The sequence below is a fragment of the Caretta caretta genome, chromosome 3 (genome assembly GCF_965140235.1).
Source record: "Caretta caretta isolate rCarCar2 chromosome 3, rCarCar1.hap1, whole genome shotgun sequence".
NCBI classification, from domain to species: domain Eukaryota; kingdom Metazoa; phylum Chordata; order Testudines; family Cheloniidae; genus Caretta; species Caretta caretta.
The window spans coordinates 93454505-93477296 of NC_134208.1; the positions used below are offsets into that span (position 1 = coordinate 93454505).

The 22792-nt window shown below is 40.5% G+C and overlaps 1 long non-coding RNA gene across 1 annotated transcript in view; it reads left to right on the top strand.

The window, feature by feature from the left end:
* LOC142071416 (uncharacterized) overlaps positions 1-7805 on the top strand; it is a 39645-nt gene extending 31840 nt beyond the window's left edge. The window contains exons 2-4 of the long non-coding RNA XR_012667449.1: positions 550-701; positions 6203-6684; positions 7376-7805. This is a non-coding gene — a long non-coding RNA (uncharacterized LOC142071416). The remainder of the gene's footprint in view (positions 1-549; positions 702-6202; positions 6685-7375) is intronic.
* Positions 7806-22792: the final 14987 nt, after the last annotated feature.

A 22792-nucleotide genomic window follows, 5' to 3' on the forward strand; every position in this document is an offset into this window, starting at 1 on the left:
GACAATCTTGCAATAAGGCATTTGTGTCTCAGGGATTTTGTTTTGTTTAGGACTTTTAGGATACATTGTATTAGGGATTATTAGTTACATTAATAAAAGTGACTTTGTTTTTGGGAAGAATACTTTTTGTCAATTACTTTATTGGAAAGTTATATCCGTATTCTTTAGTGTTTCCTTAACAACCCTGGAAACTTTTACCGCAGGAAGAATAGACTAAGGAGGTGATAGGCAGATTATTATAGCAGTATCCCAAAATCAATTTTTCAGGATAAAAGTACAGCTGGGAAGTCTGGCCTAGGAGCGTGTGAGCATGAGGCACTGTAATAACTGAGGGGGAAACAGATTAATATCATCCCAAGCAAAACAAAATGTTTCAAGTCAGTCTAACAAATCAAAATGTAATGTTGATTTGGGAATGTTGGTATGTTTCATTTCTATTGAAAATGCCAAAACAAGATGTTTTGACATTTCCAAAAGGAATTTTTTTTTTTGAATTTTCATTCAGAAGAAAAAAAATGTATTGTAATTCAACCTTCTGTTTCAATTCAGGATGAAAACAAATTTTGAAATATTGGAATTTCCAGCTCTACAAATAAGGAATTTTCACACTTTTCTGCACTGTCCTGAGGAGGGCTGCAGATCAATAACACTTCCTGAAAAAGGAAAGAAGGATGATGGAAATGGCTCTGCTTCCCTTGCAGGTGAGGCTGGCAGTGACTCCTTTTGCCTTTCTGTAGATGGGGCTGCAGGTTACAACCTATCAGTCTAGCTATTTTAGTTGCAACGTGCCTTGGTGGCCATGATTCCACAGAGTGTCAGCATGGTCTAGTGGATAAGGCGATTGGACTGGGAGTTAAAAGACCTGCATTGCATTCCTTGTTCTGCCACTGACCTGCTGTGTGAGCTTGGGCAAGGCACTTCTGTTTCTCCTTTCAGCCACTGAAGTCTTACCAATGTAGATCGTAAACTTTTTCAGACAAGAACTGTCACTTACTATGTACTTGTACAGAGCCTAGCCCAATAAGGCCAGTCTTGGTTGTGGTTTCTAGGTGATACCATGATATAAATAAATAATAACAACTGTGCATGAGATGCACAGGTACAATACTAGCACTTTCATCCTCTGGGATCACCGAATACCTGCAATCTGAGGTATTTGTATTCAATGTCTTGGGACTGATGAGGTCCACAGTAGAGGTGGACAGAGAAAGAATACCTCCTAACCTTCTTTGAAGTTCAGCAGCAAACAGTACCAGGAGGTAAAGTTTTTCATACCTTGATCAGAGGACACTGCAATATTACATTAAGTAAAAGCATCAAAGAGAGTAATTAAAAAGTTATGAGGACAGTCTATAGAGGAAATATTGGTTAGCCAAAATAATAATTAAAAACCCAGATGTGTCTTTAACTCTGTCTGCACTTTCCTAATAGTAAAAACAACAACAACAAAAAAACCCAACAGATAATCATGCCTTAATGAGTCAACATAATTAGTTATTAACCATTAGAAAAAAGTAAATAGTTGTTCATTAAAAGTTTAATGGTAGGATTTTCAAAAGCACCCAAGTGACTTAGCATTAATTGGACTTGTGCTGATAAACTGCTCCAGAGCCTTCAAAAATTCCATTGAAAAAGTATCTGACATTAAAAACCCCACCAAAAATATCCAAACTTATAATAAATTCGTGGAAGAATCCTGTTCAGCAGTGGGAAGACTGGGATGCAAAATATCATTGCTTTTTATGGAACCACCCCTAAAAGTCATGATTTTTTAAATGGAAATGATAGGAATCACTAACACAGCCTTAAGCCTAATCTTCTTCTTAGAAGGAATTGTTCAAGTAACTCTTTGAAATTGTAAATATATGCCTAATAACTTGCAAAACACCGCAATTTTTTAAAAAAAATAAGCTAACACTCATTCTTTTCTGGGTTCCACTCTCCATAGAAAGGAATATTATATAATGACACAAAGAAAGTGTGTAAACATAAGACTGAGAGCTGAACTTTCTAAATGTTAAATTGAAATGGCTCAAGGCACGCTATCAATGAGGCACAGCAATAATTTATTTGGTAAATGATTACTACTTGAATCAGTCTGTCCCTACAGAGAATGATGCATTAACCAAAGATGGAGGCAGGATCAGTGAAGCAGATAGATGCACTCAATCAAGTGACATTAGTGCTGATGACATACAGTAATTTTGAAATCAAAACTGCAAACTAGCTATCAACAAAACAAAAGTTATGACGTCAGGAAGATAAGGCTCAAAGGCAAGTAAATATTAGTGTTGATAAATTAACTAGATAGATGATGAAGAATGAAACATTATTTTCTTGAAGAGAAATGAAACAGTTCATAGCAGAAACACTGAATATGCATGACAAATATAAATTGTAGCAAAAAGTTTAAATAAAACAGAATACATGATAATATTGATGAAGTAATCAACAGCAAAAATGCCCCCCTCAAAAAAAAAGAAAAGAAAAAGAAACATACCATACAGTGAAAGATGTTAAATTAATTTTCTCAAAGTTTCCCCCTACACTACAAGAGCAAGAGATCAATGAAGAAGGAAATTAAACCCTTCTGGCTTGGAATGGGAAATTAAGTTACTGAGGATGGCAAATCAGATGTAGGTGATGGATATATGATCATTATCTTTAGAACAGGGGAGATTAAAGTCATGTCATGGAAAGAGGGCTGTATATATCCAATGTCCTGGATGGCTCTAACACTGAAGGAGAAGAATGGAAATTAGGACATGTCCTCTGGGCCAGATAAAGATTACTGTCCAAAGAGAATAGGATTTATTGACAGACATGATAGAGCACAGTACTTGAACTCTGATGATGAGCTAGGTACCAGTAGGATGACTCTGGAATTCAAAACAGGAGAAAAAAACCTTTCTAATGAGAGGAAAAAGAGAACACCAAAAGACCATGAATCTTTATGTAGGACTTAAGTGACCTTCTTCCCAAAAGGCTGCTAAAAGTCTTGCAAGTCAATCCATTTATAGTCTCTAGGCCCATGTAAAGAATATTTCATTTTCACTGTGATGTTAGGATACTGAGTTCCTTTGTTATGAGGAATTAATTCTGTCTCTGGTCCCCTAAAATAGCTGTTGAAGAGAAGGCACTAGGGGCATCTTGGATGGTGCTGTCAATGCCAAAGCTACAGGAAGTTCATATCATTAGACAAGGGGAAGAATTGGGCACAGATTCCGATTCTCCATTGCTCCATGGAGAGTCAGTAGAGGTTATGTTAGTCATTTGACTGAAGTAGCCTTCAAAGAATGGCTCAGCTGATGCTCCCCACCCTAAAGGGGAATATTTCTTGTCACTCCCCAGCTATTCATGCATCTGCCCAGTGACTGGCTTGGCTGCGCTGGCCAGATGCTGAGCTCTGGATTTAGTAATTCAAAAACATTAATGAAAATTAATTTTCACATTCAAAAGCATTAATAAAAATTAGTGGCCACACTTAGAACTTTTAATAATTTGTGAACCACATGTCTTCATAAATGTCTAAGGCACCTATTGTCATTAGGGATTAACAGCCAGATTTTTAAAGATAGGCACCTGTGGGATTTTCAAAAGTGCCTGGGTGCCTAACTCTCATGTGAAAATCCCACTAGGAACCATTCCGTTTCTATAGGTGCTTAAATACCTTTAAAAATCTGGGCCTAAACCTGTAAGTGGAATAATTAGCTAGTTTCTGAGTTACTTTTAATTAAATGCACACATGCATCCTTTCATGCTCAATAGCCACTCAACCCACTTTTGTTGAAACTATCAAGAAAAACATAGGGTGACCATATGTCCTGTTTTGGTCAGGGTAGTCCCTTTGCTAAACCCTGTCCCGGCCATGCTGACTTTTTTGGCAAAACCGGCATTTGTCCCGTTTGCTCTTGCCAGCTGATGATCGGTTGCCCAGTTTTGCCAAAAGAGTGGATTACAACCCCTAGTGGGGTGCAGAGGAATGTGTGGGGGGAAACAACAGCCCCACATGAGGAGAGGGAGGGCTCAGGCGAGTATCTCGGGCCACTCCAGCCCCGCACGGGTGTTGGCTAGCCCTAGACGGTGTCCCATTTTCCCTTTTCGGAAATGTGGTCACCCTAAAAATGATGTTCATTTGAGGGCTGAAATTATGTTTGGTTAATTTTAGTCCAAAAGGACATTGCTGAGAAGGAAGGTGTTCCAGCCTGCTCCTGCTGCCATTGACGTCAATGGGAATTTTGCCAATACTTTAGCAGTAGCAGCAGGAATTGCCCAGAAAGTTTCTTAGCTTTTCCAATGTACTGCCTTATGATTGTGATGGCTGTGATGTCACTTGCTCTGAAATAGACAGCAGGAAATCTGGAGCTGAGATTCTAGTGGGTTAATGATTGGCTCTAATGTTACTGAATTAGTGCTAATTAGAGCTGGGTGAAATTTTTCAACCAAATAGTTTATTTACTGAAAAATGCAGTTTTGGTCAATCTGAAACTATTTTTGAATTTACACAAATTCCCTGAATTGTTTCAACCAAAACAGTACTTTATTTTATTTTGGGGATTTAAATGCCATTCACAAAATGGCTAGAAGAGGACATGATGGTGTATAAAATACTTGTATAGTGATTGGGACAAAGAAGAGAGTGAGAATGACTCTATAGCCTGACGGTGAGGGGAGACTTCCATGGGAGACCCAAGATCATGTATCTGCTCCACATCAGGAGGAGAGGGAAATAGAACTAGTGTCACCCATGTCCAAGTTAGTGCCTTGACCACTGCGCTAAAAGTTAGAAGGGAGGCAGTGGCAGTTTCTCCTCCAGCTGTTTTGTGAATCTAGCCTTTTATTTCCTTTTCTTTTATGTTAAAAAGTACCAAGAAATGAAATGGTTCATTTCAGGTTGAATACATGTTTTGCTGATTTTTCTAATTTGCTGAAGTTTATTTGAATGTTCAGCTTTGGTTTGGGTCAAATCAATTTTTCCCCCTGATTTTTCAGCAAACCCCCAAAACCAGTTATTTGCAAGCTCTAGTGCTAATCACATTTTAAAATAGCCATCTATGGCCTTGTCTACACTACTGGGACAAGTTGACCTAAGTTATGTAGCTTTGGTTGACTTACTGCAGTTTCTACACCATGCCGTGTTGACAGGACATGCTCTCACGGAGACTTACCTTATTCTCTTTCCTGTGGAGTACCAGAGTCGACCGGAGAGTGCTCTGTGGTTGATTTAGTCAGTCTTCACTAGATCTGCTAAATCGACCCCCTCTGCATAGATTGCAGCAGCATCGATCCCCAGTAAGTGTAGACATGGCCTATATGTTTGACTTAGTTAGGGATTTTGTAAACAAATTCTGATTTTTTTTTAGTACAATCTTGGCAGGTAGCTTTTAAAACTAAAAAAGTTTGTAAAGAACAAAAGGAGGAAAAGGACAGAATAGCACTGAAGATTAATGTAGTGCCCCCTGGAAGCCTGCATCTGAATGTAGATTCACTTAGCCTTGAGTATAATAATCAGGTCTGTAGAGCAAAATTAAGACACTAAAAGGGAGCGATCTAAAATTAAACAACACTACCAGTGTAGCATAAGTGTACATTTGAACCCGTATCTCATGTACTCTAAAACATTTCTTCTGTTCCTGATCCTTGAGACCTGAGTTATACTCTGTGAAATTTTGTGCTTATATTGCCATTATAATTTTGTAAATAAACTCTTTCACTTTCTAATGATAATGTAACTCTATGCAGCAGGCTATTCAACAGGCCACAGAAATAGGAGAAAATGAGAACATACTCAGCAGTTTAAGAGACACTAAAAGTGGTGGTGTTCTTTAGGCCTTGTTTACACTACAGAGTTTTGTTGACAAAAGTCAGCCTTTGTTGACATAACAGTAGAACTGTACATACTACAATGCTCTTTCCACTGACAAAACTCTCCTGCTTTGCACACAAACAAAAACCACCTTAACAAGAGGTGTAGAGCTTTATGCAGCAAAGTTATTTTGACAAAGTGTCAGTGTAGACACTGCGCTTGGTTATGTCACTGTAAATGGCCTCCAGGAGGTGTCCCACAATGCCAATCCTGACTGCTCTGGTCAGCAGTTTGAACTCCACTGCTCTGCCGCCCGGTAAACAGGCATCAGTCCCTCCCCCTTTAAAGGACCAAGAATTTTTGAAATTTCACTTTCTGTTTCCTTGGCATGGACAGTTCATATCACATCTTCCCAGTTGACCATGGCGCGCCACGCAGCAAATGCTCTTCCGCTTGGAGCACACCTGAATTGCTGAATCTGATGGCACTGTGGAGAGAAGAGGCTGTGCAGTCCCAGCTCCACTCTAGACATAGGAACTTCTATACCTGTGATCAGATTTCTCATGATCAAACCGTCTCTCTGATGCTGTGCCAAAGACCTGATGCTTCTACAAGAAGCTGGACACCATCTTTGGCAGCTACCTCCCTTCCACCACCAACAGCCCTGTGGATAGTTCAGTGGGCTGGGGACTGCGGACAGCATACTCAACCCCGAGGATGAAGTCATGGATGAGGAGGTCGAGTTGGAGGATGAGATGGGACAAGTGACAAGGTTATCCAGTACCGTGGCGAGCGAGGACCTCTTCTTGACCCAGGAGGGTTCAAACCAGTCCCAGCACGCCATCTCTGGCACTCATAATGCAGGAGAGAGAGATCTGGTAAGTGATCTTTTTAAGTTGATGCTGCTCATTTATATCAGGTCGAGCAGTCCTTTGCTTTGTTATATTCTAGAAGTGGGTGAAGAGATAGAAATATACAAGACTAGCTGTGTTTGCGTATGTTTCATATTCCCCTGTGCAGCTAAGCAGTGTAGCGGAACAGTGTGTTAATGCACACCGAGATTTCATGGGAATCTTCCAGAGAGCTCTCTAGGAGGTCTCTAGGTACTCACCAATCCTCTACTGGAGGTTCCCTGGAAGAGCTTCTTTGTTCCATCCCCCCACTGTATGAAACTTTTACTTGTGCAGGGACCAAAGTGGCACACAGGAGAGAAGCATAGGGACCTGGTTTGAAGCCACACGCATGCAAAAGATGCACCCTGGCATCCTGGCTTACGCTCAGGAGTGAAATATCAGCTTCAGTGACCCCCACCTGTGAAAAATGGTAGAAGAATTTACAATTTTGTCTCTCCTCACCTGCAGTAATCCCTTTTTAAAAACTGCCTAAACGCTTTTCCCTTTGTTTAGTATCCTTCCCCTAGCCGAACTCTGCATGTTTAGGGTGTTCACTGAGCTGTGTGCTTGCCAAGGGAGGTGCATTTTAAAAAGAGGTGCATTTTACTATAATGATTTGATGCTGTGAGCGCACTAACAATCATGCTTCTGTTTATTGTTTCTGGTTCTTCTGCAGATGTGGCCTTCAGGGCCACCCTCTACATACCTGCAGAGTGCCTCTGCCAGATAAGGAAGCAACCAAGGAGGAGCAAAGAGGACTAGATGGCCTCCTGAGGTCTCGTCCAACCCTAATCTATGATTCTATGTTGAAGTCTCTAATCATGTTTCAGGGAGAATACATGCATGCTCACCCTCACCCCTGCAGCCAATACAGAAATGCTTGCTATGTGCTCCCCAAACTCCTCCCACACATTCCTTGTAACCTCCCGGCCCATCTCGGTACCCCATTCACTCCACCCCTTCAGACAACTTCCAAAATGATAGCTGGAGTTACACACTACTCGGAGAGCCTACACTGTCCTTCACTGTGATCTCCCTTTCCACCAAGAGTTGTGTGTGTTGTTTATTGGTATTTAATAAAAACATACTGTTATTTGTCTCCTAAACATGGTGGTTGCTGCTGGAATTAATACACAGTGGCAACTAGCACATTTAAAGACTACAGATCATGGGCAGGAATCATCGAAATTTTCATGCAAGGTGGCAACTTAATAAAGCAGGGCAGGGTGCTGTATAGAAAGACACAGTTCTGGTTCTGATTGTCAGAATGGTGCCTCAAAACCTCCCTGATTCAAATAGCTTCCTGTTGTGCCCCTCCAATAGCCCTGGTATCTGGCTGCTCAAAATCAGCCAGCAGGTTATTGGCCTCCGTGCGTTACCCTAGGGGAAACTTTTCACCCTGAGCCTAACAAATATTATGGAGCACACAGCAGGCAGCTATGATCCTGGGAATATTTTCCTCATTTAGGTCTAACCTGCCATAAAGACAGCTACAGTATGCTTTTAATCTGCCAAACACAAATTCTACAGTCATTTTGCGTCTGCTCAGCCTGTTGTTGAAGCACTCCTTGCTGCTGTCCAGATTTCCCATGTGAGACTTCATATGCCATGGGAGTAAGGAGTACACTGGGTCTCCCAGGATCACTGTGGGTGTTTCAATATCCTATGTTGGAATCTTCTGGTCTGGAAAGAAAGTCCCTGGTTGCAGCTTTCTATACAGGACAGTGTTCCTGAAGATGCACGCATCATGCACCTTCCCTGACCACCCCACGTTGATGTTAGTGAAATTCCTATGGTGATCCAAAAGCATCTGAAATACCATAGAGAAGTACCCTTTTCTGTTGATGTACTCCATGGCAAGATGGACTGGGGCCAAAATTGGGTTATGCCTGCCATCTATTGCCCTGCCGCAGTTAGGGAATCCCATTGCTGCAAAGCCATCCACTATTTCACGCACATCTCCAAGACTCACAGTTCTTCATAGCAGAATGTGATTAATGGTCCTGCACATTTGCATTAACACAGCCCCAGTGGTGGACTTCCTGACTCCAAACTGATTTGTGACCGACTGGTAGCAGTCTGGAGTTGCCAACTTCCACACAGCAGTCGCTACACACTTGTCCTCCAAGAGAGCTGCTCTTATTTTGGTGTCCTTGTGCCACAGTGCTGAGATGCGCTCCGCACACAGTTCCAGGAAGATGGCTTTCTGCAGCCACTACTCATTAACCCAGACCTACATAATGATGTGATCTCACCACTCAGTGCATGTTTCCCAAGCTCAAAATCAACGGTCCACCATATGCAGCTGCTCCATGAATGCCAAAAGTAATCTGGTGTTGTTTCTTCCCATGACATAGAGCAGGTCAGACAACTCTGATTCCTGTTCAGATTGGGTGCTCATGATATACTACAGGACCATCCGCGATGTGTTCATAACTGCAACAGAGAGCACTGCAGGATCCATCCTTTCAGAGAGAGATGGCGGGTGCATAGTAAACAGGGGCACTGAAAAATGTGTGAAATGCAGTTGGAAGCCAATGGAATGATGGGATGGAAATATGCATGATGGGATGTTGAGCTCACACCCATGACGTGCTGCGATCCATTCCACAACTCCTAGCTGCAGAAGATGGCGAGTAGCACAGTGGCATAGCTACCCACAGTGCACTGCTCTCACCATTGATGCTAGTGTACCAACTGTGGATGTCCTCTGCCGTCAAAAAGAGCATTGTGTGAAATGCACAGGTGATGTAATTATAGCACCTTTAGATCATCAGCGTAACTTCCGTTGACAAAACTCTGTAGTGTAGACAAGGCCTTACTGGTTGGAATTAGGAGACCAAGGTTATAGTAATGGTGCTGGCTTACTGTGACTAATTTAACTTCTCTGCCCCTCTTTCCTTATCTGTAAAAGGGGGATGATGATATTTATTTACCTGGCAGAAATTGTGAGGCTGTTCATGAGACACTTTGGGTATGTCTTAAGCATTTTAAAGCCTGTGGCAGTGAGTCTGAGAGCCCAGGTCAACTGACTCAGGCATGCAGGGCTTGTGCTACATCTCTTAAAAACAACAGTGTAGATATTTAGGCTTCAGAGCCTGAGCTACAGCCTGAGCCACAATGTCCCCACTGCTGTTTTTAGCACCATCGTGTTAGCCTTGCAAGCCCAAGTCTGTAGACCCAGGCTCTCAGATTCATTGCTGTGGGTTTTAAAATGCTGCATAGACAAGCCCTTTGAGATCCTCTGATGGAAGTGCCATTTAAAAGTTATCTTTTATTCCTGTGGCTGTTGTGGTTGTCATTAATTATTAAATGCAGTCACCAGATTTTCACAAATTATGAGAGCTGGCCTAAAATTAATCACATTGCAAAACATCTGTGTAGGGACAGCTTTCTCATAAGATAATTTCTGGTGAACCACCCCAAAAAACTAACCAGTTTCTCACATAATTTTAAAAAAGCAAACATAAATGTTTAATGCCTGCAATGGCTGGGTGGGCAAGAAAAAGATGCTCCACAGAAGCACCAGAGTTTCTGTCCTCCCCTGCACCCCCCCTGCATAGACCCAGTACTTATTCCGGTGCTCCTTGTTCTACTTGGACATTAGCTAGACAGACTGTGAACAAGAGGCCAAGGACTGGGGCAGCAGAAGTTGCAAGTGAGGGTTGAAGTGCACTGGCAGAACTGTATAGAATCGTAGAACCGTAGGGCTTGAAAGGACCTCCAGAAGTCATCTAGTCCAGGCCCCTGCTCTGAGGAAGGACTATCCCTGACTGGTGTTTGTCTAACAAAGTTGAATCTTGCCAACATGTTCATTCAAGCTACTGTTATTGCTCTTTCTGTTACATTGAGTAATCTTTCATGAGTACTCTATTTGAAACCGAAGGGGAGAAAAAAATCATCCGCTCTACAGCCTGAATGGTTTTGCACAGCAGTTAAAAGAAGCTCCTAATGCATGTTGATTAGAGGGCTGAAGGGCCTATAATAACGCATCTGCTAAAGCTAAACCAACCTAAAGGACTTTGCTTTATGGTGTATGAGGATATTTTGAATGAAAGCTTAAATGGCAGGTTCTGTGCTAGATCATCCTCAGATAATTACAATAGAGTCTGGAGAAGAGAAAAACAATGTCCCTAACTCTGCCCAGAAGCTCAAGGAAATATTCTGTCTGAATTACTGAAGTTACAGAAAATAAGCATGTCTGTGAGCAGCTGGTTTAAAACTTTCAGATGGCAAATTATGCATAGACATTTAAATGAGATTTTGTGTGGTATGCTCTGATGAAGGGGATGTCTTCCAGCTGGGGTGTAGCCAGAATTGCTGGTAAATTCTATTACCATACTATGATGTATAATTTATCATTGTGTCATTGTATAAGTAATTTGGGGGTATTTTTTTCTCTTTTTTATTGTTCAAGTTCCACAGTTGACAATGAACTAATCAAACTGAGTACACAGACTTGGAAGAAAGTTGTTTTGTCGACTAATAAATTAAAAGATACAGAGCTGGTCTCTCTGGGCTGGAAGCCTAATGACTAATGACCTGGAAGATTCCACATTTGATTTTTCTTCAAGTAGCATCTGTATGTCTGCCATGTGCCTTCAATCGGAGATTTTAGGTAGCAGTGCCTGTTCGGCTCCCACATGCATCCTATGCAGCCTCATGTCCTGTATCAAGGATCATAGAATCATAGAATATCAGGGTTGGAAGGGACCCCAGGAGGTCATCTAGCCCAACCCCCTGCTCGAAGCAGGACCCAACTAAATCATCCCAGCCAGGGCTTTCTCAGGCCTGACCTTAAAAACCTCAAAAGAAGGAGATTCCACCACCTCCCTAGGTAATGCATTACACTGCTTCACCACCCTCCTAGTGAAAAAGTTTTTCCTAATATCCAACCTAAACCTCCCCCACTGCAACTTGAGACATTGCCCTTTGTTCTGTCATCTCCTACCACTGACAACAGTCTAGATCCATCCTCTTTGGAACCCCCTTTCAGGTAGTTGAAAGCAGCTATCAGATCCCCCCTCAAGCAGGGGTTTCTGTGGAAGAAACACTCTCAGTTCATTCTTAACTGCCTTGGCCTAAGCCAAGTTCACAGTCCCTACCTAAGCAGAGACTTTGCTGCTTTATTGTAGACCTTTTATTACTTTATTTTTTTATTATTATTTAGTTATTTTATTTTATTTTGTTCTTGTTTTGAGTTTTTGCAATTTTTTACTCTGACTCAGGGCTTGCCTCAGTCCCCCTGAGGTAGGGAGGTCCTTTGTCAGGAATCCTCTTTTTTTCTAGGATATGACTAGATCCCCAGGCTTCAAACATTGCCACACTTGCAAGGGACCCTTCGTGGTGAATGATGGCCATTCCTGATGTACCGACTGCTTCAGAGATACACATGTATCATTTAAGTGAAAAAATTTCACTAGTTTCATTAGCTGCTAAAGAAAGACCAGAGTGATAAAGTCCAGCTCCTAGTGATGGAGTGTTCTCGTCATCCTCCATCACGTGGAGAAAAAGGTGGATGGCTGCTTAGGGTCAGGCAAGAGATATAAATCATGTATAGAAGCCCCATCTGTGTGATTTAGTCCATTTTTTTCAGACTTTCTGTTGTCGCATGAGGTGTGGTGGTTATTGAGGTCCCCTGAATGGATACTGAAATGTTGGTAAAGTTGGGGTGTTCCAGGCTTCATTAGAAAGTTTATAAACATTTGCAACTTTAAGCTGACTGACTCTTGCAGTGTCATAACGAGGTCAAGCAGGGGGTAAATTCTCCACATAATCAATATCAGATTTCACATAAATGGCTCTGCCATATTTTCCATCAAGATTCTAGCTAACAATGTCATAGTCTCTTATTTGTCAGCCTACTGGCAAAGAAGGAATCTACATGCATTTCTTGGAAACAGATAATGTCAGCCCTGTGACAGGCCACGAGATTCTCTGTTACTAAGTGCTTTGCTGCTGACAGTCCCTTAACACTATGCTGAAGAATGAAAAGTGAAGACCTAATGAATACTGCTCCGGTATCATGGTAACCAGGCTCCGGATTGTCCAGATTTGATCTGCTGTTTGCTGCTTTAGTCTCTCCAGAAGCATACTCCAGGGGAGCATGATGAGAATAGAAACATTATTTCTAACACTTATTTCAGTGCATACAAAATAAATGCTCCCGGAATTATCTATTCCAACCATTGATGTTAATTTATAGCTTAGACTTCATATTTTGAATCCCTCTTGTTTAGCAGTGGATAGTACAAAGAAGAAAACAATTAAAGGTGAATGCAAGCATTGGTTAAATAAGTGTTTGAAATGTACTGAAAAATGTGCATTGAATCTCAACTCATCTCTCCTTTCATCTCTTTTATCTTTGTGCCTTCTTCCATCCTCTCCCTGTATCTGTAACTTGTCCTCTACCCTAGAAGCTGGCACTTTTAAGGATGTGCATAAATCCCATTGATTTCCGTAGTACTTAAACATATTCTTATGTCTTGAATAAGGATGTTTTCTTGAATCAGGAGAAATAAGAGGAAAGAAGGATGGAGGCACAAGGTAACTGTAATAAAAATACATGGTTATATAGTTTATCTGTGTGAACAGCTTGATGGTTCTGAATCATTAGCTTTAAAAAAAAGATTAATTATTTTAACCCATGGCTCCTTACTGTTTGTTTAATAACATTTGCTATGTCATTATAATCTATGACTATTTTACTTTTTAAAATTTGTTCTCAATTGTTATTTTAACCCATTTCCATTCTTTAATGCACTGCATATGTTTTATTAGCTTCTTCTATTTCCTATCTTTAAAATATAATCCCATATTTCCCTTTTTGAAACCCCCTGCATATTTAATTTCTTTAAATCTTTTCCTATTTCCCTTTTTTCAAATCCCTCCTCAAGACTTTCTACTTCAATGAAGCCCACAAACTAGAAAGCATATCAATAAATATTCTATCAGCCACCTATTGACATGTGCATGAGTGTATAAAAGTTCCTCTGGTAGAACCTTCCATGTCCTCTAGATTTTCCAGAGTATTTGGTGTTATCCACCTTTTATAGATGTAAGTGCCTTACAGAAGGGACTGGATTTAATTCTGTGTCCTGTACAATAGCAAGCACACTCTCAATGCTGAATAAATAATAATATAGTTTCCTTACAATACTATACCACAGAGCAAATTAATTTCAGACTGTCTCTGATTTTGTTGACTTGATTATTTTAAAAAGTTGTCCCTTATTTTAAATGAACATATTAACACATAAGGTCAAACAGCTGCCTAATACAATATTTAGAGGTTTTTTGGAGGGCTATTTAAAATATGAGCCTATTTGGTTTGATAAAGCCATACCTACCACCATCACCCAACAAAACACCAATAGAAGTTAAATGTACATCAATTTGAAATGAAGTTCTTGCTGAGGGTGCAGAGGCCTCCAGCTCCTTTCCTGTGACATGGCAAGGTGTTCCAGTAGTATGTAGGGTAGATGGCAGATCCTCCTTCCCTGGGCTGAGGACAGAAAATGGGTGCAATGATTCTGGTGGCAGATGGAGCTTCTTCTATCTCTTCTCTCCTATTGGGATTAAGGTGCTCCCTCCTTATTCATTTTCAATCTTACTCTCCTTTATATTGTAAAATGAGAGCAAAAAAAAACTTTAAATGGTGTTAGTAGAAAAAATTAGGCGAGTCTGGGTAGAGGGGAGAATAGGAGGATTGGGTGGGATAAACAATGACTGGAAAGAGACTGAGGAAATGGAAAGAGAGATTTATTTTCCCTCTTCTCTCTCTGCCCCTTCACCTCAACATGCACCAGTTCATTTTCCCCTTCCAAACAGATTGATCATGTCTGCTTTCCCCACAACAATTGATCCCCCATGTGTTCCCACATCCCTCCTTCAGATTACACACAGGCACACACAATTGGTACAAGCCCCACTGTATTTTAGCTGATTTTGTTTCCGCTGCTGCCTGTCCTGCTGTAGTTGCCACTGTCCCTTGTGGGGTCACTGAAGTGCTGTGGAACACCAACCCTTTTCAGACACAGTACTTAGTAGAGTGTTGGAGAAACCATGACTCGAAGATGAGGAACAAAAATACTTAAGCTCCTAGGCTTTATAAACTCTAGCACCAGATGGTTCCAAGTAAGCATTACTCAACTGCCTCCAAATGCCACACTTTTTCCAGATCCCAGAGATGCTCTTGTCTCCCTGATCCACCCTGTCTCATCTATCCCCACAGATGTCACAGAAACTTTCCCGTCCTGCTGGACTTCAGACCATCCAGTGCTGGAGGGGAAAAAAGCTATGAATCTACCACCCAAATTCATTTCTTCACTGCTTTCCTGGGTCCCAGTGCTCCAGCTGGTTCCTTCTTATTGCTCCCCTTCCCTACGGACCAAAAACAACAACAACAGGGGCTCGGGTTATTGGGGTGGGACAACAGCAGATGAATGTCACCCACTCCCAGGCCTTAGGGACGGGGCATCCAGCAACATCAGCCACAGCAGAGGATTTTTACCCCAGTCTAATCGAGAACAGGAATTGTTGCAGAGCTGGAGGGAAGCAGCTGGTTTACCAGTCATGTTACATGAGAGTTGTGTTGAATCACTGATTGGCTAGCCAACTTTTGAAACAGAAGGATAGTGAACAATGCACTTCTAATATAAATTTAAGATGAATAATTATTTGTGCTAAACTTTGGGATAGATGAACATTTTGCAAAAACCTGAATAATTATAATTATAATTAATTATCCAAATAATTATAAATAGCAAAAAGCCTCACAAACCAGAGCAAATTGAACCTGGCATTTGTGCATTTATTCATGAATCAGTTTTCTAACTATACACTCAACTTCGCTTATTATAAATGTGCTCTCATTTAATTAATTTTGTACTTTCAGGTTTGTTTGGTCACTTGGGAAGAAACCTGAGCTTTTGAGAAGCACCTTCCCATTTGGTTTATTTTTTCCCCATCTCTTTAAAATGTAATCCTGTTTCTTTGAATCGGGCAAATTGCTACTCATTTTTTGCCTATTAATACAAAACATGCAATCATGCATGCCATTTTATGCCCCATGTCACAGAGAACCACTCACAGTGAATGAGAGGGCACTTTTAAACCATGAAAGGTACCCTATGGGTTGTATTAATTTATTTCATAAATCATTCTAATAGTATTGCAGAGCTGGTATTTTGATCATTTTCTCAGTTTGTATATGTATATATATATATATATATATATATTAATGAGTGAACATAATAAAGCGTTTCTCAAAAAGGAAGATTGAACTAACTTTGCCATCTGGTCAGAATTCTCCAGGGTTTGGAGAACTACCTGAGGTAGTCAATGGAAGTGGCTTGACTAAATCCCCCTACTGTTCACTTAGTACAATGTTCTAAGTAACAGTAGGACTCTCTGCAGACATGAGTGTGCATTAGAGCTATGTGAAACATGCCTCTTTCAGTCTGTCCTACAGGTGGGCACATTTCAGTTGGCTTTGCTACTTGGATTAATCTAAACCCTAAAGCAAAACCATATGACCTCAGGATCTTCCCCCACATAGGCCAAATTAAAAGCATCCAGGACCTTCATTACTTGGTGTTATCTTCATTGGAGTCTGGGGCCAGTGGTCTGCTACCAGCTCATCTTCAGACATCTTTGTGGGGCAGTAAGCTGCTACCAGTCAATCAGCTCCTCCCCATTCTGTTTGATCTGCTGTTCCTACATTCCCCATCCCTTTTGAAAAGATGTCATCAAGGAAATTCTGTTTTCTTCACCAAGTCCTAAGGAAACTTGAAACCATATGAAAGGTGTTAGGCCTATCAGTAGTCTGAAACTCTCCCAGTTTCATTGGGAGAGAATGTCAGTGAAATTTGCTTATAGAATGAAACCCAAAATGAGGGAAGCTTTTGTTTTGGTTTTGTTAGGGAAGCTTCGCACAGCTCTAGTAAGCATATGCATGGTGAGGGAGGAATATGAATGGAGAAAGGAAGAGTTAAAGTCCCCACCTGTTTTGTGTGTGTCATGCCTCCATGATTATCCATTTACAACAACTAAAATGGAAACAGCTGTCTTGGAACAATTTTAAAACTTTATCCCTTAGCGACACAAATAAATAAAATCCATTTCCGATGCAAATTCTTGATACCAGCTAAAGGGATTTAACAAGTTAGTTATATTTGCACCAGGGATTTCAAAATTCATTTTTATTCATGTGTTTTATCTTTAAAATAATTGGGAGGGAGTTTAGTGCTGAAGAAAGCTTTGAGCCATGTACATTGTGGGCATATAAGATGCCAGCTTCTTCCATACAGCTAAGTGCATTCACCTCCATGCTGGTCTGCAATCAATTTCACTTGTTACTCCATTTCTGAGACTCTTGATCAGAGACAGACTGCTAGTTGTGAGTATGTCTGAGGCTCTTAAAAGGCATTTCAAAAACAATTGGTTGGAATGCCTTGCAAAGCTTGTCAGTGTCTTCAGTTTGCAACAACAGCTGTCCCGGGTGTTTAAAAATATTGGCTATACTTGCTTCTTGCCAATGTGAACAGAAAATCACAATCATTACAGGTCCCTTGGTTCAGCCAGGTTTTGTGCCTTTTTCCCCACAATGCAATGCATTGCATTTGTATTTTACTCCAAAGATCCTAGTCCTAGCAACAGCGCTTAGCATTATGGAATAGGTGCTTCAGAAGACCCAGAATGCACAGGTACAATCACTACTGTGATGCATCCCCAGTGTAAACATGCCCAACAGGTCTTTCAAAAATGGTGTTGCTGTATGGACACCCTATCGCAATTTCCTTCCTTAGAACTGTTTCCTACCTATCAACGACTCCTGTGGGCAAGAAGGGCAATCAACTCTCTCCAGGTTACTGAACAACAGAAACCATATTGTCCCTCTCCAAGGTGGAGGAAGGAGCACTGTAAATTGTTCCAGATCCTATGGCCTCATTCCCAAAAAGTTGATGGAGGTGGGCACTCTCCAGAGGCATTCCTGTAACTATTTGAAGCTAATTCTTGTCTGACATGTCTGGATGTCTCCTCATCAACTTAAAATTAAAATAGTCAAAGCTGAACTTCAATACTTCACTCTGCCACCACACTCTGTCATTGTTGTCAATGCGGTCAGGCTCCCTGTAGACTCACATCATAAAAAAATGTCGCTGCCATGATCAGTTGGTCCGTTGATGTGACCATATGACTCCCCACTTATTCACTACATCAAGTTCAAGCTTCCTGTCAATACCTTCGAGGTCCTTCACAGTTTTGCCCCTCACCACTTGTTCCACCTGATTCTCTTTGCAGTGCTGTCACCTCATGCTCTCTACCAATGATGACAGCAACATGCCTCATTAATCCATGTCTCCATAACTGTCTCTATGCTTTTTTCAGTGCTCCCCCCACCACCCATGCATGGAAGCAAGCTAATCCATCAAGTTATCAGTCAGTCATATTTCAAATCCCACTCCAAGACTCATTTCTGCCATAAAAGCCTAAACAATAGTCATCTAATAGTCTCAAAGAAAGAGGGTATGTGGGGACAGCTGATCAAATAAACAATACAAAAGCATAGCAAACAAATTGTGCCAGCCATCAACCCTTCCCTTTCATTTTTTTTTTTTTTTTGTCTTTCAGAGTGTAGGGTCTTCATGGCAGGGATTCTGTCATCTTATGTGCTTGGAAAGTGCCTATCATACTACAGATGTTATCACAATATAGGAATCAATAATAATAATAATTAATAATAAATTATACATTAATTAAATGAAAATCAGATGTCACTTAGTAAACTTGCTGCTTTGGATTACTTTATAATCTCTGCTGATTTGTGACCACTTCATGGCCATTCAGACTGAGATTGGGAACACTTTGGCGTCTGCTTAGAGATGGCCTCACATTCTCTGTTCAGAGAGACACTCAAGGTCTAGTTCCCTCTGGAATACTTCATCTTTCATAGGGGTGAAAATTAAAAAGCCTTGTCCTTGTTTTGTAAAGCAATTCAAAAATAACATGAAATATGGTTTCATTTTGGTAGATAGTATTAAATATGATGTCCCTTAAAAGCCTACTGAGCATAAATCACTGTAATGGTACACAATATAACAGTTTATGATGGTGTGTGAGAAATGAGCAGTGATGCTGCCATCCATAACTCATAAGACAAAGTTCCATGTGGGTTATGTGACTTGAACATTATGAGTCCATTGTTTCTCATTTTCAGATTGGACATTCAGTATAACTCTTGTTCTGCTTATAATATGCAGGAATTCCACAGAAGTGGTGACGAGGGTAATGGAAGGTTTTATAGTAAGATTAATTTATTTTGTCCACTTTTTAATCTTTATTTGGGTGGAGGTTCTTTGCCAGATTGTCATTATACCAAAATATTTTTAGATCTTAATCAAGAAAGTACTGCAGCTTTAACTTTTAAAACAGTTTGATGATCAGGAGCCCTAAACGAACAGAAAAGCTTAGTTTCTTATTGTTCAGATTGAGATTACAATCTCTGTACATTTCCTGTCCATGGAAGATTTTTTTTTCTTTTTTTAATTTTGGAAGCTCTACCTTTCCCTATAATTTTATTTCAGTTGATTATACTTTGGTATTTCAGTGAATTGAGACTAATGTTCATTAAACTATTTTGTTCAGCCACAGAAAGATAAGAGGTTCAGCAGTCCTGGTATGGGCAATTGGCATGCTGCAGAGCTGTGACTATTGTCATGATGTATAATCTCTCTTCTTCCCAACTTTCGGTAAAAAAAAAATTCTCAGAAAAAAAAATCAGACATCAATAAAAAGCAACTTTTAGAGTTCTGATGCAAATGACTCCTTTGCTGATCTGGCATTTATCTTGACATTGGAGTTTGGGGCGTTAGCATATACCATGGGTTGCATATACCACGTCCACATATTGTTGTGGACTCAGGCATGCCTTTTCCATGGCAGCCGAAGCCCTGTGTTTTTGAATGTGCCTACACAGACCTCATGTTCATCTGCTGTAACAGGGATATGAAATCCATTCTACCTCCCAAAGTGTGGAGGAGATGATGAAGTTTATTCACCCCTACAAGTATGAAACTTTCCTCTACAGTATGAAACTTTAAATGTAAAGAGTTTTGTGAGGAATTGATTAATTCATGCAGCATGTCTTTAGGAGTGGAATTGAGATTCTATTCTCTTTGGTCATTAGTGTTCCCCTGGCAGTGCAACACTTGAGTGAACTTTCTAAACTATATAGCAGAAAGCATGGGATTAAGTTAGACCTGTCTGGTATGCAAGCTCTTCTGCAGTCAAGCAAGCTGTCCTTTGACTAGTTCATGACTAGAGTCAGCACACCCAGCCAGATTCTTCTTCTAGATCTGAAGCTCCAGAAGAAAAGATGCATTCTTGGTGTAACTCATCCTGCCTTAGTGTGGGGGGGATGGACTGGATGATTTCTTGAGGTCCCTTCTAGCCCTACATTTCTATGATTCTTCTAGGCTTGAGGAACAGATTTGGGTCATGTCTTCCCCTTCTCTTCTTTCATTTCCATATTGCCTGTTCAAAATCCATTAGGACTGTGTGGAAGTGACATTATTGGGGATGTGTGTTCCTGGGTGATCAGACGTGCTGTATTTGGTGATAAAACCCTATCTCCCAATCACCCACTCCCAGACCCAAGGTAGGGTAGCTAATTTTATCTAGCTAGCTAGACATGCTTTTATACACTGTCTGTCACTGTAATATCTTACGATGATCAGTAGGGCTTAATGGGAAGGAGAGACAACTACTGAAAACATAATTATTAGCTGACCATTCTGAAGAATCTTCTAAAAGTCCCATTGAGCTTTGTTGAAATGTGTGCTTTTGCTCTGTGCAAATTCGAGTGCTTGTGAAAGTGTCAGATGGTCGTCCCTGCAAAATGGAGACTTCAAAGGAGAGGTACTATATGGGCAGTGACAAACTGGCAATGCAAGCTTCCTCACATGTCCATGCCACTGAGTTTAAATCCTGACATGAAGGGGAAATTTAGTCTCTATTACAAGTGAGTCCTTGGCCTCTCTGCTGAGACTTCCAGAGAGGCAGCCAATCTGTGTTGTTTGAAGTGATGGTTTTGTGCTGTGGACACTTGTCTGATGGGAACTGGATTGAGATCACCAAACTCATTTCACATGGGTCACAGAGCAATCATCACACAGTAGCCTTTGATCTGGTCTGCATTTAATACAGGTGACCAAGAGGTTGAAGCCTTTTTACTCCCTTTGTTTATTTTATGCTTCACAACTTTCACCAACCTTCTTTATTTTGAATATTTCTCTAATTGTTTTCAATTAACTCTAAACATTTCTCTTAATTGACTCCAAAATGTCATTTAAACTACATGGCTGACAACAGTATGCTGCACTGACAGCAAAGCTTATTTGCCACCCCCTCTAGTGGTCATTATGCACCCATGCTCAAAAGGAGTTAGGGTCCTAATTTCTGTTTAGATTCCTAACTTCCATTGATTTAAATGGAAGTTAGGGAGACTAAACAGAAGTTAGGAGCTTAGCTCCTTTTGAGCATTTAGCCCTGTGTGTGTGTAAGTGTTTGTACATCTATTCAGAAACTTTTTCCCCGTTCACATCCTGGAGAATGGCAAGAGCTGCATGTGGAACATGCAAACTGAGCAAATTAATCAAGCCATTAGATTGAAAATTGAGGGGGGGGCAGATCACGGACCAAAACCAAAATATGCAGATTTTGCACTATTTAACATTTAAGGCATCTGCCTTTTTAGTACGGTCGTTAATCGGTTAATATCAGAACTGGCACTAATCAGCACCCTTTTTAGCAGTCTCAGCAGGTCTGGACAAGAACTCTCTCATGCTCAGGAGATCTCTTTTGAGGCTAGAGAGGGCTGCTGCTTCCAGGGCTATCCGTCTGATATCTCTTACCAGCGCTAAACTCACTCTACAAAATATTAGAGCAGAAAAAGAAACCCACACAGATTAGAACGGAAGTGATTCTAATAGTTTAATATAATGTGTCCGTTCCTTTAGGCGTCTTCCCTGAGGTAGAATTAAGTAAAGTTATTGAAAGATGGATGCAGCAAGTCTACAGTATCTGATCAGTCATGTTGGGTTCACCTACTGGACTATTCATGCTAGATACGTTAAAGAGTGCCAAAATATTACTATTGAATCATCAAGGGCCAGATTCTGAAACAATTACATCTGAATCGTACTTTACTCCAAAAGGAGTGCCACTGATTTCAGCAGAGCAGCTTGGGGAAGTAGGTGCTACTTAGCATTAATAAGGGTGACAGAATCTGGCCCCAAGAATCCAAAAAAAATGTTTTCGATTTAAGCCTCCTCCAGGAGACAATTTGTTTAAAGTTGTATAAAACCTGGCAGGGAGTCAGGTTATTCCACTGGGCTGATAATGTCTTACTCTGGTTTATTAGATGTGCGTGTGTGTGTGTATCGTTTTTCATTCTCCTAATGTAATGTCATTGCTTGACAGACCACCCATCTTCATTTAATTTTGTCTGCTTGGGAAAATTGTGCCATTGGCAACAGTGTCATCTCTTTCAGTGAAGGAATACTACATCATAAACATTTGTTTACTCCAGGCTCCAATCAGAATTGATTATACTGTAGTGCAAACCATATAATGCTATAATAGAACAAACAGTTTAATAAAAAGATTATCCACCATTCTTGTTTTGGTCCTTCAGCTTTCATTGTCATAAGCTCTCCAGCCAGCTGAATGAGATGATTTGTATGGAAATAATAAATCTAAAAATGGATTAAAGCCCAGTTAACCTGATTCTTGGCAATTTCCTTACAATATGCATGCACAGTGTTGACAATTGGGTCTACAAATTTACCCAAATTGTGAGCTGAACTGTAAAACCTAGGTAGACATACATAAGATGTTAAAATCTAGCATAACAAATGTTGATGGGGAAAAAGTATGAAAGAGAGACAGAATAACTGAATTATTCTGAATAAAAAGACCAGCTTAATACGATTCAAGGACTGTGTTGAAACTATGCTTGTTAAAAACAGGAGATGTGGAGCTGGAAATTAATGAGCCAAAATTGATATGTCCGATATCAGGCCGAATTGGT